The 16,917-nt window shown below is 38.3% G+C and overlaps 1 protein-coding gene across 1 annotated transcript in view; it reads right to left on the bottom strand.

The window, feature by feature from the left end:
* The window catches only part of PLCB4 (phospholipase C beta 4), a 388,618-nt gene that overhangs the window by 199,730 nt on the left and 171,971 nt on the right, over positions 1–16,917 (bottom strand). The gene's annotated exons all lie outside the window — the stretch shown is intronic.

Consider the following 16,917-nt stretch of genomic DNA (forward strand, 5'->3'; position numbering starts at 1 on the left):
CAGATCCATGTATTCTGACTACTCGATCCCTAACTGTAGGAGGTCATCGTCCAGGCCACTCCCATCACTGACAAACGAAGACAGAACATAATACCCTTTCCCTTCTGACAACTATTAGCATGTTCCTCATAGGTTTTCTGTTGTTCACTATTTATGGATTTTAAGTGTATCTTTCCTTCTCTGTTAACAATGAACCACATTAGTCAAGTCTAAAATAATTACTGCAGACTTGTTTAAAGAAAAACTTCCCAGGAGGCTTGGCAAATGTAGCCTGAAGTATTAGGAATAAGTCTAATGTTCAGATGCCTAGGGACTGAGCTGCCTGCATGTCACACCTCCAGGGAGGATACCTGAGTAAATTCAGTGGGCTTGCCCACCTTGCTCAAATGCTGAAACAAGCATAGCACTTTAGACAAGGCATGTGATGACAAGTTCAAAGGAAACACATCAGTGAGGATAAGGGTCATGGATGCATGGTTGAAAATGCCTTGAACAGAAGGTGGATTTTTATTAAAGGAATGAATAAGATGAGCATGTATTTTGGACTTTATAGGAGTAAAAAAGGTTGGCCTGAGCTCAGTATGTGCTTTCTTTATCTCTAAAGCAGGAGTTGCTCATGGCAGTGGCTTCTGGTTGTCTTTGCCCCTTAACACCATTCCCCCTTCTGTTGATAAGAGTGCTCTAATAATGTTCATCTTGAAGTCCTCCCTTCTTCTGCTCTCAGTTCTTGAGGTCCCTGGGATGCTGACTCCAGGCAGCCTGTGACCTGGTTAGGATCTCCCACAGGTAGGGAGGGAATGCTCCTGGTTCAGGAATGGACAGAATACTGGGTCTGACCAATCAGGATTAACAAGTTCATGTCTGATACATGTGATAGATTTGATATCTGAGGTATCTGGAAAGTGGAGTCTTTCTTCTGCTAGGTTTGATGCTATTGGGTATCAGCCTTGAACTATCAATGACTAACATGTAAAGTGAGAGAACTGTCCAAACATAGGAGGAGGCACATCAGAGAGACAGAAGGAAGCCGAGTACAGTACAACCAGACTAATGAGTTCCCGGAACCAGCTGTGTCTGAAGCACTTTTCCAGCTATGTGAGCCAAAACAGTTATCCTTTTCTTGCTTAAAACTCCTAAAGTTACCATATCAGTTAATTTTATTTATCGGTTTATTTATTTTTGTCATCCAAGGAGTTTCACTGAAACATTAACCTTCGGCCCCATATACATATTTTTGCACATGTTTTCGTGTTTCCAGAGTAGAGTTTCTCTAGTTTCCATGAGATTTTTCAAATGAGTTTTAACTTCCCAAATGGTCAAGAATTGCTTTTTTAGAGAAAAGCAATGTCTCAAAAATTGACTAAAAATTGCCCCTTTATGGTACATTCTTATTTTTACCAAAAAAAAAAAAACCCACAAAAAAACCCAAATCAAAAACAAAAACTTGATCAATTTCTACTTCTAAGTAGAAAAAGTACATATGGAGCAATCACAGAAAAGAAGAAAGGAAACAATTAACCATGGCAGGTCAGGGTTTTAAGATCTTTGTTGTTTCAGGAACTCTTACTTTTTTTTAGAGGCCCCACCCCAAGTCATATCAAACACACCGAATGGCATCCACAGTAACTGTACTGATGTGTAAGTACATGAGGATGATTTACAAGTTGAGACAATGTCATGGCTGATAAAATAGTTGATGAAATGTCTTATGTGGGAGATATTTAATGAGACAGTTATTTTTAATGCTGTAGTTTCATCTCATTCTTTGGAGGCAGAAACATTTTTTTCAGAACTCACAAATTTTTTGAGAAGGATGAAAATGTCCTGGAACCTAGGAACTGTGGCTAGAGTACCCAAAGGCTAAAATGATTTAAAAAATTATTTTTAAAAGTTGCTACATAAGAATATGCACACAGCATGCTGGGCTCCGTTTCCATCTATTTTACACTCAAATGCCCTGTGGGGTTTTTTTTATTTAAGTTTAGTCAATTTACAATGTTGTGTTAATTTCTGGTATACAGCATAGTCATTCATCTATACATATACATATATATATTCCTTTTCATAGTCTTTTTTATTATAGGCATTTATGAAGTATTGAATATAGTTCCCCATGCTATACAGGAGGACCTTGTTTTGTATCTATTTTATATATAGTAGTTAATATTTACATCTTAAACTCCCAATTTATCCTCCCCACCCCTTTCCCGCCTGGTAACCATGCAGTCCAATGTTCATAGCAGTGCTATTTACAATAAGCCAAGACATGGAAGTAACCTAAATGCCCACTGACAAATGACTGGATAAAACAGTTGTTATATATATATAATGGAATACTACTCAGCCATTAAAAAGAAGAAAATGATGCCATTTGCAGCAATATGGATGGACCTGGGAGAGTGTCATTCTAAGTGAAGTAAGCCAGAAAGAGAAAGAAAAATACCATATGATATCACTTATATGTGGAATCTTAAAAAAAAAAGACACAAATGAACTTATTTACAAAACACAGATAGACTCACAGACATAGAAAACAATCTGCCCCGTTCTGATTGTGAAATTTCAAGTTGCCACTGCCTTCCCTAAGGTGATCACTGCACAGGGCTGGTTGTTTAGAAGGTTCCACTGCTGGAATTAATGGATCCTTAACAAATGTTTCCATTTTAAAAGGAAATCCTATAATTTAATGTTAATCTTCTGATTTATTGTTTCTTACACTTTAATGTTAATCTTCAAATTTATAATTTTATTGAGACCGATACAGATATAGCAATGAATCAAACAAATAAAAAACAAAACAAAACAAAATAAAAAGCAAAACAACCCCTCAATACTCTGCTCATACTTCATCTTAGGTAAGTGGGCCAGATATTAGAAAAATAAGTTAAAAAAAATATTCTCCAGCAGTGTAGGGATCCAGCCTGAGATGGCAGCTTCAAAAGAGAAAAAAAAAGAAAGAAAACAGTGAAAGTATTAACTTTCTTCGAGAAAGAATGGGGGGGGGGGTTAAATGCCTCAAAACACAATGAACACACCTACCAATTGTTAAATTGAAGTTGAGTGCAGAGCAAACTTAAAGAAAAAAATGTTTCCTGGATTTGCCTACAGATGTGTGGGTGGAACCAATTACTGATAGGTGTATAATTAATATTTTAAAGGTAAGGAAAAGCTAGTATTATGGTTTTAATATCTTTACCTAGAGCAGTGATTCTCAGGCTTTTCAAAATAAATGATCAGATTTTCTTAAGCAAAAAAAAAAATGCAAATTCTGACTCAGTATGTCTGGGTTAGGGCCAAAGACTCTGCAATTCTCACAGATTCCCAGGTGATGATGCTGTTGACAGTTAGGCAAACTGACTTTGTGTATTAAGGCTCTAGAGTTCAGTATTTTTATGAATTCCCCTTCAATATGAATAAGCTTGCCAACATAGATGTCATCACATTTTTAAACAATGTTAAAAGTTCGTACTTACAATTTCCCTTCAGAATAGATTAAAAAGAACACTTCTCAACTTTATTTTTCCTAAGTACCCTTTTTGGAATAGTGGCCCACACTCTCAAAGATTCAGCTTCAGCAAGTCTGGGGCACGGGTGCCCAGCATCTACAGAGATGCTGCTGGCACAGGGACCACGCTTACTGCGCCACTGTTTCAGTGCAACCATCAAGAGTCCTGCTGGAAATTTCTGTAAGCATTGAGGCAAACAGAAAATCTTTAGCATCAGAGACTCATCAAGTATTGGAGCTTCAAAAGACCTGGGCTGAATCTTTCCCAAGGTCCTCATTTGAGAGGTAAAAAGATCTTGGATACCAGAGAGATTGAGTCTCTTACCTGGGGCCACAGAACTGGTTAGAAAAACAAAATGAGGCCCAGAACTCCACTCTTTTATCATTACCCAAGGAGTCGTGTCTCTAGACCACATTGCTGGTTTTTCATCTTTTTCAAATACGTCTGAATCACTGATGGATCCCTAACAACCCAACAACGAACACATTTCAGTTCTTCCAGGCACTCTCTTTTTCGAAATAATCTCCAAGAAAGCGTTTCTAAGTTTGGCCCAAGGCTTTCCTCTGTCGGAATCTCAACAGGTCTGGGCTTGCTTAAAGATTCAGTTGTCCCCAGGTGACTAAATATGAGTCTCTTGGACTGGTATCTGGGAATCTGCCTTTCAACAAGCATACCTACAAACACCCACCCTGTGGGACCGTCTCATAAACAGGTCAATAAGATGATGGTTCTCATCCTTGGCTACACGCTAGAATCCCAGGAAGAGGAGAAGGTTTGAAAATCCCCATGCCCCAGCTGCATGCAATTACACTGGAATCTCCGGAGGTGCGGCTTTGACATAAGTAGCTGTCAGAGTTCCTGGGTGATGCCAATGTGCTGCCAAGGATGAGAAACAGTACTCAGAGATTTCCAAATACTTTCATATTTCTATCCAATAAGAGGATGTTAAATCTCCAGGACAAATGATACTTTTTTTTTTTAAACAAATGCGGAAATTTGGTCATCTCCAATACCTACGGTATTAGAGCAACTGGCTTCAATGATTCCAGCATGATCCAGAGAAACTACATGCTTCCATTCCAACTAATCAATCACTGGTGAAAGTTCTTAATTGTTGTCAGCAGGGTCCCCCTGAGGTGGGGCTTCCTGTTTGCCCAGAGAATTAGAAGTTCTTGTTATTTCCATCTGGTCACTTCTGGCAGTTCACAAAGTAAGAATTTTTGTAAGAAAAAAAAATTTTTATGGATTTTCTGGTTAAGTTACTAAATAATAAATACTTCCCTACAAATAAGCAGTTTGATTTAGGTAATGGCAGGTTACAGTGACCCACGTCAGTTCCCAGGATCCTTTTAAGGAGTAAACAGAGAAACTGCAGGAAGACAGAATTTCTGCAAAGCAGAGTGTCTGAAATTTATCTTTCTAGACTTCAAAGTTCAAAACACGAATGGTATGGTCTACAGAAGCGCTACCTTATGAGTTTCTTGGAGGTGTCTGTATGCTAAACAAGAAATCTTGTAATTTCTCCACAGTCAAAAGTGGTTTGTTCAGCTCACAAAGATCTTAACGCTTTATAAAAAGATGCCATTCTAGGGACTTTAAAACCTTGAGGAGCTGGACATAAAAAGAGGTAGGCTAGTGATTTAATATATAAGTGACATTTATTAACTTCAAGATAATGACTACCTAATTAAAAGCAAGCTTGCTGAAACTTCCATTTTGGCAATGATTTTAACAACTTGACTGCTTTTCTCTTTCCTTTTTTTAATCCCACAGATCACCCATCAGCGCCAACATATCCCACATCAGACACAGGCATCTCTCTCCATCCTCGTCCTACATTCTGAATTTCTAGCAGAGATGCACTCAAAGGAAGCATGGATGAGGGAGGGGCAGGGGAAGGCCCTTAGCTGAAACGCAGCCAAAATAATTTGGCCGCCGTCAGGCAGCTGTGGAAGAAGTTGTCTCAACAGCCCTGATCTGTGTCTGGTTCCTAACTTGCTCCTCCCTCTAATCAGCATTTCTCAAATATTAACGTCCTACAGTTACTGGGAGATCTTGTGAATCCCCAGATTCTGATTCAGTAGGTTTGAGGTAGGGCCCAGGGTTCTGCATTTCTAAGTTCCCAGATGATGCTAATTCTGCAGGTCCATGGACCACACTTTTAGGTGCAAGGACCTAGATATTATTTCTGGTGGAAAAGAAAACAGAGTGATGGTGAAAGACTGTGTCCTCTGTCCCATGTCTCCTAAGGTGTCAATGGTAGTGGTCAATTTTGGATAGCCCACCAAGTCCACAAGTTCCCTGAGAATTCTTATCAGACCCCTATCCACAGCAGATCGGTGGCACCCACATTTGTACTGGGACCTCACCCCTGGCCAGAGCTGATTGGACCAAGAATGGACACGTGCTCAATGCTGAGCCAATCAGCTTCTTCCTCTCTTGAAAGTTTGTAATCAGACTTCAGCGATGCCAGTCTGATTGAGTTGTTTGAACTAGGGGATGTAAACATCAGAAACCATCATTGAACTTCACGTGGAAAGAGAAAAGGGAACAGAGAAAAACAGCCCTGGGGGAGCAGAGATGACAGAGCACCTGAAAATCAACAGATGCCTGAATTCTTGAAAGCTTTTGAGTTCATATTTTCAGATCCTTCCCTTCTCACCCTAGGATCCCTGAATCCTTTCAAAAAATTCCCCTTTTTCTTGCTTAAAAGAGCTTGAAAGGGAACCTACAAATTCCAATGCGAAGGGAAGGTAGTTTTACTTTTCATCAGAGAATTCATTGTCTGTCCCAGGAGTCAGGATCTTAGAGGAATAAATAATTCATCCATATCCAAAAGTGGTGGGCAACTTCCTGGGGCCACCTGTGAACAATCCTGTGATCTTCTGCAAGTCATTTAAAAGGAGCCTTCATTTCCTCTCCAAATGTCAGATGGTGTCAGCTCTTCAAACTTCTCCAATAATTAAGACTGTTTACTTCTGTCTACATCATTCCTTCCCACTTCCTTCAACCTTCTTATCCTTGCATGGCAAATAAAAAGAAGCCCTGCCTATTCTTCCATCACTCCTCCCTAATCAGGTGACTCCCATCCCACCCAAGGGACACAGAGGCATCCAGAGGTGGCAGCTATGATTTTTATAAGTTCCTCTCTCCACTCTCTCATTCACCTGACTACCTGTTTGATCCTCCCATCTTGCTTTCTCACACTCTTCCTTATTATAATCCTTGCAAATGTCTCTAACCATCCCCTCAGAAAAAAAAAAAAAATCCAGTGGTTCTCCCGAGATGGCCTGAGCTCCTGGATTCCTATCTACCCATAAAGTGGACTCCTCCCCCCACCCTCTCAACCCTATTCATCCACACGACTTCAGAAGACGTAATTCCACATCCTTCCCCCTTTCCATAACCACCAGTACATCCTATCTTTCATGACATGTGTTTGACTTGGCACAGGTGGATTCACCTAGACGAGGCTAGCTGATGCCAAATGAGTCATCGGTTAAAGGTAAACAGCCCGGCAAAGGTGAATCTTTAACCTTCTGCCTCCTTGAGAAAAGGAAAGAGTCTAGATTCACTGTTATCCTAAAATGCAAGGTTACAGCTCCAAGTCACTTCGTATTAATGAAGTTTCTGCTTTTTCACCTACTGGTGGAGAGGGAAGGGCACGACCATCTGTTATCATTCAAGATGTGTCCTTGGACGTGTCTTCTACATCCCCAGGGAAGACTTCCAGTCACCTAATGTTAACAGCTTAGAAAATTGCTATTGGTTATGCCAAAAGTAGACATTTCATTATCTTTTCTCTTATGGTATCAATTATACACTAAAACTCCCATAGAAGAAATATGTTCAGTCTCAACCCCAATAAAAATGCAATATACTCATTCCCATTTAAACTCATAAAATATTTTTCACTGCTTTCTCTAAAATGATCTATTCCAAAGTTATTAAAACGATACTGATGAAAAATATTCAACACCATGAAAAAGCACTCAAAATACAATGTTCTTTAGGAAAAAACAGAAAACATACCCATTATAATGCCCAAAGTTTTAAAGTATAGTTTATGCAGATGTCTGGAAATACTAGAAATAAATACAACAAAGTATTATTAGTGGTTATGTCTGGATGATAGGATTGCAGTAAATAGTTCATTTCTTCTTTGTAACTGTATGATTTAAAAAAATCTCTTTAATGCACTTGAACATGTATAATCAGCGAAAAAGTAAATATTACCTATATATACATAGTCTGAATTCAGCAAAATGAAATGACTCATGAATCCCCTTTGTTGTGACTGTCCTGCTGGAAGCACAGTCCGTCACATTAACGTGATTTGTTCACATGCTCCTTAAATTACGTGTTGGAAAAGAAACACACCAGAGGAAGACCACTATGCTCTTTCCAGTGTCTTAGACTGAAAGGATGAGGTTAGGAATCAACTTTAGGGTTGGTCTGAAAGTGAAAACACATGCCTCTTGAACTAATCTATTTGGCGTGGGGAAGGAGAAAAATGATGGCTTTAGTACATTTTACGTAACTTGTCTTTTTTTTCAATTTCTAAACATTGCTTCCTATCTTCTAAGGCAATGTGTTCTGTTCTAAGAAAGCCCAGGCTATTTGAACATATTTAAATGTTTATTTTATTTCTTCTAGTGTTTTCATGTGGAAAATACAGAAAATAATCAAAACTAAGTAGAAATCATAATTCCATGGTCAACTTCTCTGCAAATGAATAAAACAAGAGTATGGAGTCCCCTCCTTCCAATCAGACTTCTGGGAGGTAAGACTGTTACCAGTTACTGAAGATGCATTCATCTGTGTATCTATGTACATGTATCATGGGTATGTACAGGGAGGCATGTATATGTATGCATATATGCACAATTATAAAATATACAAACACAGATACTTTTTAAAAAATTAAAATGGCATCAGGCTTGACATAATTCTTTACAGGTTGCAGTTTTCGGAACACATGAAATATTTCTCCAAGGGAACCAACGATTCGAACAGCATATCCATTTTAAAAGTCAATACTGCCAAATGATTCAAACAGAAACAAACTATACAAAATATCCTCCACTTAAAAACTTTCTTAAAAACAATACAATTATTTCTATTATTATGCCAGTAATAAAAATTTACATGGTAACAGTCCAGGAGCCTGAGGTGGGAGGGAGAAATGCCTTTAAGGCAAATGGTGGCTTGTTTTGGTTGGTTTGTTTCCTTAAACTGAGTGGTGATTAAGACTCTCTGTTATTTTGTTATTCCCTCAGGCTTTTCATATATTTTACAAATATCCTTTTGAAACTGCTCAATAGCTAATAAAAATAATTTTCCAAAAGATATAGAAGTATAAAACAAAAAAATCTTCCTTTCCCATCACACCAGTCCACCCGCACTAATGGTACAAAATAAATTGATTATTTCTGTTTTCAGCTCCTCTAGTGCACCTCCACACCACTGGACCCGGACGGTTTAATACAACTACAGTGTGAACCACACATGTAAGTAGTTGTCACATTAAAAACAACAAAAAGAAAACAGTAAAATTAATTTTAGCAGTCTACATTATTTAACCAAATATGTTGAAAATACTATCAGTTCAACATGTTATAATTATTAAAATTACTGGGGTATTTCTATATTTTTTTGTTTTTTTTTTTTCCATACTAAGTCTCTGGAATCTGAGTGTATTTCACCCTCACAGCTCATCTCAATTTGAATGAGCCGCATTTCACCAGTTCAATAATCCCACGTGGCCAGTGGCTACTGAATTATGAAGTGAGCCTTCTGATAATATGCTCAAACCCCTATTTCTTGATGTGTCAACCTGAAAAATATCATTTAACTCTGCAGTATGCCATTCCCCCTTTTTTTTCTTCTCCGCGCCCTTGCTAATATTATTTCAATATTTTGTTTTTCAGTCGACCCGTAGACAGCTTAAACCTCTTTTCTTTTTTGTTTTTGTTTTTGTTTTCTTTGGAGGATAGTAATTAGAATTACTTATTTATTTATTTTTAGAGGAGGTACTGGGGAATGAACCCAGGACCTTACATATGCAGAGCATGCGCTCTACCACTTGAGCTATACCCTCCCCGCTAAACCTCTTTCCTTGATCCACCAAATTGAGGCCATCTTATTTCCCTCCCTGTAAAATGAGGGATTTGGGTCCCTCTGTCTCCCTCAACTTCTTCCCCTTTCCACCTCCCAACCTTTCTCTAGCAAACTACTACTTTCACATTGTCAAAGTTTTATCTTTTGTACCATGTTCTGTACTGTACCTTTTTTACAGATCGATTTTTGCAAATTGGAAAATGATAACATTTACAATATGAAAATGACATGATAACTACTCTCTGCAGAGACAAACTTTGCATGTGATGGAGAGCGAAGGCCGCAGGACACTGCACAAACCTGGGCTGTCCCAAGATCTCAATAAAGAAAACCACAGTGAGGAGACGGGACTTAAATATGCTCGCTCTATCTGTTAACTAAAAACATGGAGTTTTATCACACCTTCTCTTACAGAAATTTCATTTGCTTTTAGGATTTTAGAGCTCTCTAAAAACCTATTCTGATTTTGACAGCTTTGTTTTTTTTCTTTTAAAGATTTGCCAAAGAGCCTTAGGTTGGCTGGCTATTATTATTATTGCAATTCCTTGATTTGGTTGACCCACCTGTCCTTGGAACCTGTATTTATTTCTTTCTTTCATTTTGCTGCATTCATTCTTTTAGGAATGATCTGGGGGGGTGATTGAATGTTTTAGTTCTTACTTGTCTTAAAAATGCTTTAATTTTCCCTTCATACAAAATTTGCAGTTTGGTTGGGAAGAAAATCAAAACAATGTTCTCTCCAAACCATGAAGGGAATACCCTAAAGTCCTCTGAGTTGGCCATGCCTTGCCATGAAGTCCTGCTCTAATGTGCAATCATCTCCCTTGAGAACAAAGACTTGCTTACAAAGCTGAATGTGTACGTTTCCTTCCATTGATTTCAACCTCACTTTTTCCTCAAACGTTGCTAACCCACATATGAAGGGTCACATTGAAACAAAGTCCTTCAACAATAAAATACTCAGGAAAGTGTATTTCTGAAGAAATCCACTCTCAAGTGGTTATACATTCATATTACACAACATTAACATAAAAATGTGAATCATGTTATTTAATTTTCCAAACTCAGATGGAAAACATTGCTAACACTGGTGATTCTTAAAAAGATATGTTGCCCAGGAGAGATGGCTATAAAATGTTAAATATCTGTAATGAAATGTAACAGCCATCAAAACAAGACCAGATGCTTCAGCAGATGGTGCAACTTGTCCACCCAACATCTTTTCTCCTGATTTCAGTATACGGTGAAAATGAACCCAACCAAAAATACTTGCTTCCTGAGGGCTTCCTTACAATTAGTGGTAGCTTTGTGACCCTGTTTAGTCCAATGAGAGGTACGTGAGATGTGTTGAGATTTGGGGAGTAAGTTACTCCTTTTCTAATATAGATACAATGTACCCCCTGCCTTTTTTGCTTTCTGCTGGGAGTGTACGTGTGATACCTGGAGCTACAGCACCCATTTTGCAACCATGACGCAATGATCATCAGGATGAAGTATTATCAACTAAAGACTGTGGAGAATGAATATGGAGAGAGGCTGGATTCCTGGGGGAACCACTAAGCTCTTGAACCAGCCCTGGACTACCTAACACTGAACTTATTATGTGGGACAAGTATGAACCTATGTGTTTAAATACTTTCTGGTTCACAGGGCTCATTCCTGATTAATGCACTGGCAATACTTGAACTTTATTTGCCCCTCCATCATGTATATACCAAGACTTTAGTTTCTGACCCAAATGAAAATGACCTCCTATTCTATAATATTTGCTTTAAATCTTAGATACAGGTCCATGATCCCTTACCAAAAACCTTTGAGGTCTGATATGTCTGAAATTCAGGAAGGTAATATGGTACATATATAATACATTATGCAATAGCCCCATCAGATCTAGGCATCACCCTTAAGTCAAGGGGCTGACAGACAATGGCCAGTGGTCCATGCCCAGCCTGCCACCTATTTTTGTAAATAAAGTTTTATTGGAACACAGCTTTTATTTACATACTGTCTCTGGTTGCTTTTTTTCTAGCCACAAAGGCAGAGCTGAGTAGTTGGCAGAGAGACAGTATGATCCAAAAGCCTAAAATACTATCTGGATCTTTATAGAAAAGTTTGTGGATCCCAAGCAAATACACTAGTATTTATGCAGTGAAACCTACAGCCATTCACTCTAAGTGGGATAAGTAAAGATTATATATAACCTCCTGCTGATTCAGGCATGATTTTGCCACTAAACTTATGCCAAACTTAGGGGAAAACGAAGTTTCAAAGCTTTAATATTTTTAGAATTACAGGGACAGGGACTGAGGAAACAGCAGTTTGTCAGGCTGACTTAATTCACCACGCAGTGTTCACCTCACTGGTCAGTTCTTTACTGTATAAAAGCCCAGAATGCTTAAAAGGTCCTGTTGACTGAGGGGTCTAAACAATGAAGAGGCAGCATCCTGCAGTGAAAAGAACACCAGCCAATGAATAAGACAAATGATTTCCAATCCTATAGTCTGCCGACGTTGGATATATACTGTTCTTCTCTGAGTCTCTATATTCAAATCTGTTGAATGGGACCAGAAAATCACTGACTCTGCCCAGGGCCACAGAGGATGGTAAGATTATTTGTAAAGTGCTCTAAACATGGCATGATACAACACACTCATGTGTTATCTTACATATATTATTGGGTAAATTAGATATACTTCATTATGTATGCAGGCATAAATACATATTTTACCAGATATAATGTGTATTTAATTATTAGCTGTTCCCCTTTTACCAAACAGACTGTTTGCAGAAGAGTCAGAATTTCTCTGGCCCTCCAAAATGTTAGAGGTTCCTCATGATACTTCTTAATTCTAATATTAGGAAGTTAATATTATACTTTTTTTATTGAAGTATACTTGATTTACAATATTGTGTTAGTTTCAGGTGTACAACAAAGTGATTCAGTTATGTATATAATGTGTATAAGTGTATATATGTATATATACACACATATATATATTCTTTTTCATATTTTCTATTACAGGTTATTACAAGATATTGAATATAGTTCCCTGTGCTATACGGTCAGTCCTTGTCATTTCAAATGACTTTTAATAACATTTTTGACCCTACTTACAACTTTAAATTTCAAAAAAAATCAGATTTTTCAAATCTAAGACTTACTGAAATCACAGAATTTTCAAACATAAGATTAAGAATTGATTTTGTTGCCTAACTCCTTTATTTCTCCAAGCGCTCAGTCTTCACACACTTGTTTATACAATTTAGAATATACCTGAACTACACGTTAATATAATTTCCAAAAATTGATAGGATTTTCTAAATATTTAGTTATCTTAAAGTAAATGGCAACAAATACATAGTTGTTTTATCACACAGTCTAAATTTTGCACAGCCTAAATTTTAGAGGAGTCCTTTTATTAGATTTGACAGCAGTTAATCATCATGGAAATATATCCTGGACAGAAGCTCTCCCACCAAGGAACAGTTTAGATTTCAAAAGACTGTCCATCAGTGCCTTTGTCCATGAGTCCACACGCCACGAACAGCACCTCTTACTGCTCGGCAAACTGAATACACCTTTATTTTAAAGTGGCTTTCTTTGTACTGAGGGCCCCTCAGGTGAAGGTTCCTAGCAGAGAAGCGCCTGTTTTTTAACAAGTCTGTGCTGTGGAAGTTCCCTCCTCAGAAGAGAAGCTTTGGAGGTATAGTTTGCCCCAGAGGCGTGTAAATATGCCAGCCAATGCTTTGAGGTGTGTGCACATTTTGAGTCTCCAGGAACCCAGAGGAGTACACATGGGCAGCTTACAAGGTACCCAAATACGGTCATCAAAATCACATCTCGGTTTGAGCTCACTGGTTCCGAGCTGCCTGAAATGAGCAGACATCATGCCCGCATCATTTCAGCTCATCATCAAACAGGAGGCAAAACATAATCAGCAAAACGAAGGCAGAATTATGAGCACCTGAAGGGAATTAATTCTGGACACGCGTAAGATGGCATCTGGGAAGTGGAAGAACCAAGAAAAGGCCGCTGTCTATGAAACCCTGAGGCAAAGGCAACGAATAACATGGCGGCCAAGAAGCAAGCTGCATTCTCACTGGGGCTGGGGCAGAGGTGAGGAGTTGTAAGAAACTAGGGGTCCTTAATGGCTTTCCAGGCTGGCTTGGAGTACAGCCTAACCTGCTGGCTACCTGGCAGAATAAGGAAGGTAAGCAAAACATTCCCTGAACGTTTTCAGGGCAACAGAGGAAGGACTTAGACAGTGATTGAATGGAGAAAGGAGACCAAGAACATGTGACCCAAATAGACACAGAAGATTCCAGCCAGACCCCTATTCCTGTGGGAAATATCCACACAACACAGGGAAGCAAGAATAGAAACCACTTTGGTTACTTAAGAATTCCTACTACAACACTGCTGGGGTTGCAATGTGTCTGACTTGAGAGAGCGAACTGGGACTGGCCTAGACCAGCGGTTCTCAAACCTGGCTGCATGTTGGAACAATGTGGAAAGCTTCAGTAAAATATCAATGCCTGGACCCCACAGGCAATCTGGTTCCAAGGTTCCAAGGTAGGGCTTTAGAAATCCCACTTTAGAAACCATAGCGGAAGTTGAGAATAGTGTAGGCTAGTGTTGTTTAAACTTTAACATGCATTAAATTAAAACATAGATTTTGACTGAATAGATCTAGGGTGGGACCCATGATTCAGCAGTTCTAACAAGCTCTCAGATAATGCTATCACTGCTGGTCCCTGGACCACACTTTGAGTAGTCCATCCAACATGACAGCCACCAGTCACACATAGGTGCTGAATACCTGAAACAGGACTGGTGTGACCAAGGAACCAGATTTTTAATTTAATTTAATTTAATTTAATTTTTAAATCTGAAACTTGATTTGATTATTGGGAAAATATTTAATTATACACAGAACAACTTGGGTACGTGAATACCTTTTGAATTGTGACTTTTATGAGCTCTAAATACAGATCAAGTAGATCTGATGAAAATTTGGCATCTGAATCTAAATGCAGTATAAGCATAAAAAACAAACTTGATATTGAAGATTTGATATGAAATAGAGAAAGCAAAACATCTCATTGGCAATTTTTGTATTTTGCTTGCATGTTGAAAGGATAATGGTCTAGATATAGTGGCTTAAATAAAATATTATTAAAACTAATTTTACTTTTTCTTTTTTAAAAATGTAGAAAATCGTAAATGATACTTAAGTTATACTACTAGAAAATCTTAAATTATATATATGGCTAGCATTATACTTTTGGGGGACAGTACTTGTCAAGACCAAAGGCTTTCTTGTTACAAGTTGTCAGCAATTGGTCCAATGGGTTGGGGATGTGACCCAGATCTAGCTGATGAGAATTAAGGGGAAGCTATAAGAGGCCTTCTGAGAAAGAAATGATCTCTTAATAAAAAAAGAAAGCCCTATAAGTAAAAATCCCTTTGCCCCTGCCTCCTTCCATGCCTGCTTTGTCCCTGTCTCCTTCTAGCTATATCTAAATGCAGCTAGGAGAGGATAAAATGCATGGAGTTTTGGCAGCCATTTTACCACCAAGAGGAAACAAGACCATGGGTCCTGAGTGTCCTTTTGAGTTGCAAATAAAAGTAGGACCCTCCACCTCTGAATTGCTTATTAGATTAAAAAAAACGTCCTTATGGTTTAAATCAGTGCTTCTTAAATGTTCCTGTGTATTTGAATTATCTGAGGATCTTATTAAAATGTAGATTTCCTTTCAGCAAATCTAGGGTAGGACCTGAAATTCCAAATTTCTAACAAGCTCCCAGGTGACATTTATCTAGCTGATACAAGGACCACAGTTTCATTAGCAAGAGCTGAAACCGAAATTACTTCGCTACTCTAGTACTTGCTGCTGAAAGTATTCCTTGTGCACCCAGGAGACAAAGACAATTTCTGCCCATTAGCAACAGTACCGTTTGCACACTGGCTGTCCACACAATCATGACTGACCAACTGGGAACCAGGACTTAGGAATTTGTCCCTTTCCCAAAAGATAACAGCTACTATAGGAGCATGAGGGCAGATAGCAAGGGTTCTGTGGTCATGTGAGTTTGGAAGATGCTGGAGTAAACGAAGTTAAGATCTATTTCTCTACTTTTGGGCTTTGCAAACATCGTCATTAAGAAGGGCACAGCCAGGGCAGATGGTTTGAGCTCTTGCTGATGATAATGCGGTCCTTCCATGGTCCTCGTCAGAGACTATCATTAGAGTAACATGCCAGGGAAAACATTTTGCCAACCACTGCATCATTCAGGTCATAAGTTAACAGAAACATCAAGGTTTATAAGCCTTGATGCCCAAGAAAGTGTAGTTTGTGTGGTACTAAATGTGTAAGAAGAGCTTGGAGTGAAGTAACCGAGATTCAAATCACTCACTGTTATCACAAGTCAGTTGTGTGGTGATGGACTCATTACACTCTGTGACCAGAGTTCTTCACCCATAAGACAGGAAAAGCACCCCTGCCTACATCACAGAACTATGGTAGACAGAATATATGCTCACACTTTTCAAAGTGACACTTCCTGGATGTGGAACAGAGTTAAATCTCTCTCATAAATATATATATATATATATATATATATATATATATATATATATATATATATATATATATATATAGTGGAAAAGCTGCACATGTTTGGAAGTCCTTTAAAGCCAAAGCTCTTAGCATTTGAGGAAGGCTTGTGGGTACCACGTGGTCAGCACAGGCTAGCTACTCAGGTCTTTGCAGAAGGGCATTCATCCCACATTTGGTTCACTACTTTCCAGAATTTGTACGTTCAGATATGAGAGGGTAGGATTCCCAGAGTTCATAAGTCTTCAAAGAACTGATTCTGTTAAAAAATCCAAGACATTGAAGGATTTTTGAATGCCAAAATATTAATTTGTATATATATATATATATATATATATATATATATATATATATATATATATATAAAACCCTTAAGTGGATCATACTCCTTGATGGCTGCTTAGAGATAATGATGCACTTGAAGAAATACTCTCTTGCAAGATGATAATCTGTCCATTTTTGTCTGCTTCCTTTTTCTGTACTTCTGTAACTGACTCCCTTCTACCTGAGGCGTTTTTGGATAAAGCTTTACATAGAATCATTCATTTGCTCGAAAAATATTTACCTGGTGCTTTCAATGTTGCTACACACTGAGAACACAAATACAATGTAGACACGTTCCCATCCTGTCCAGAGGTTATAAGACAAAGGAGAGAGAAAGCACATACATGAC

Source organism: Vicugna pacos, chromosome 19 (genome assembly GCF_048564905.1).
Source record: "Vicugna pacos chromosome 19, VicPac4, whole genome shotgun sequence".
NCBI lineage: Eukaryota > Metazoa > Chordata > Mammalia > Artiodactyla > Camelidae > Vicugna > Vicugna pacos.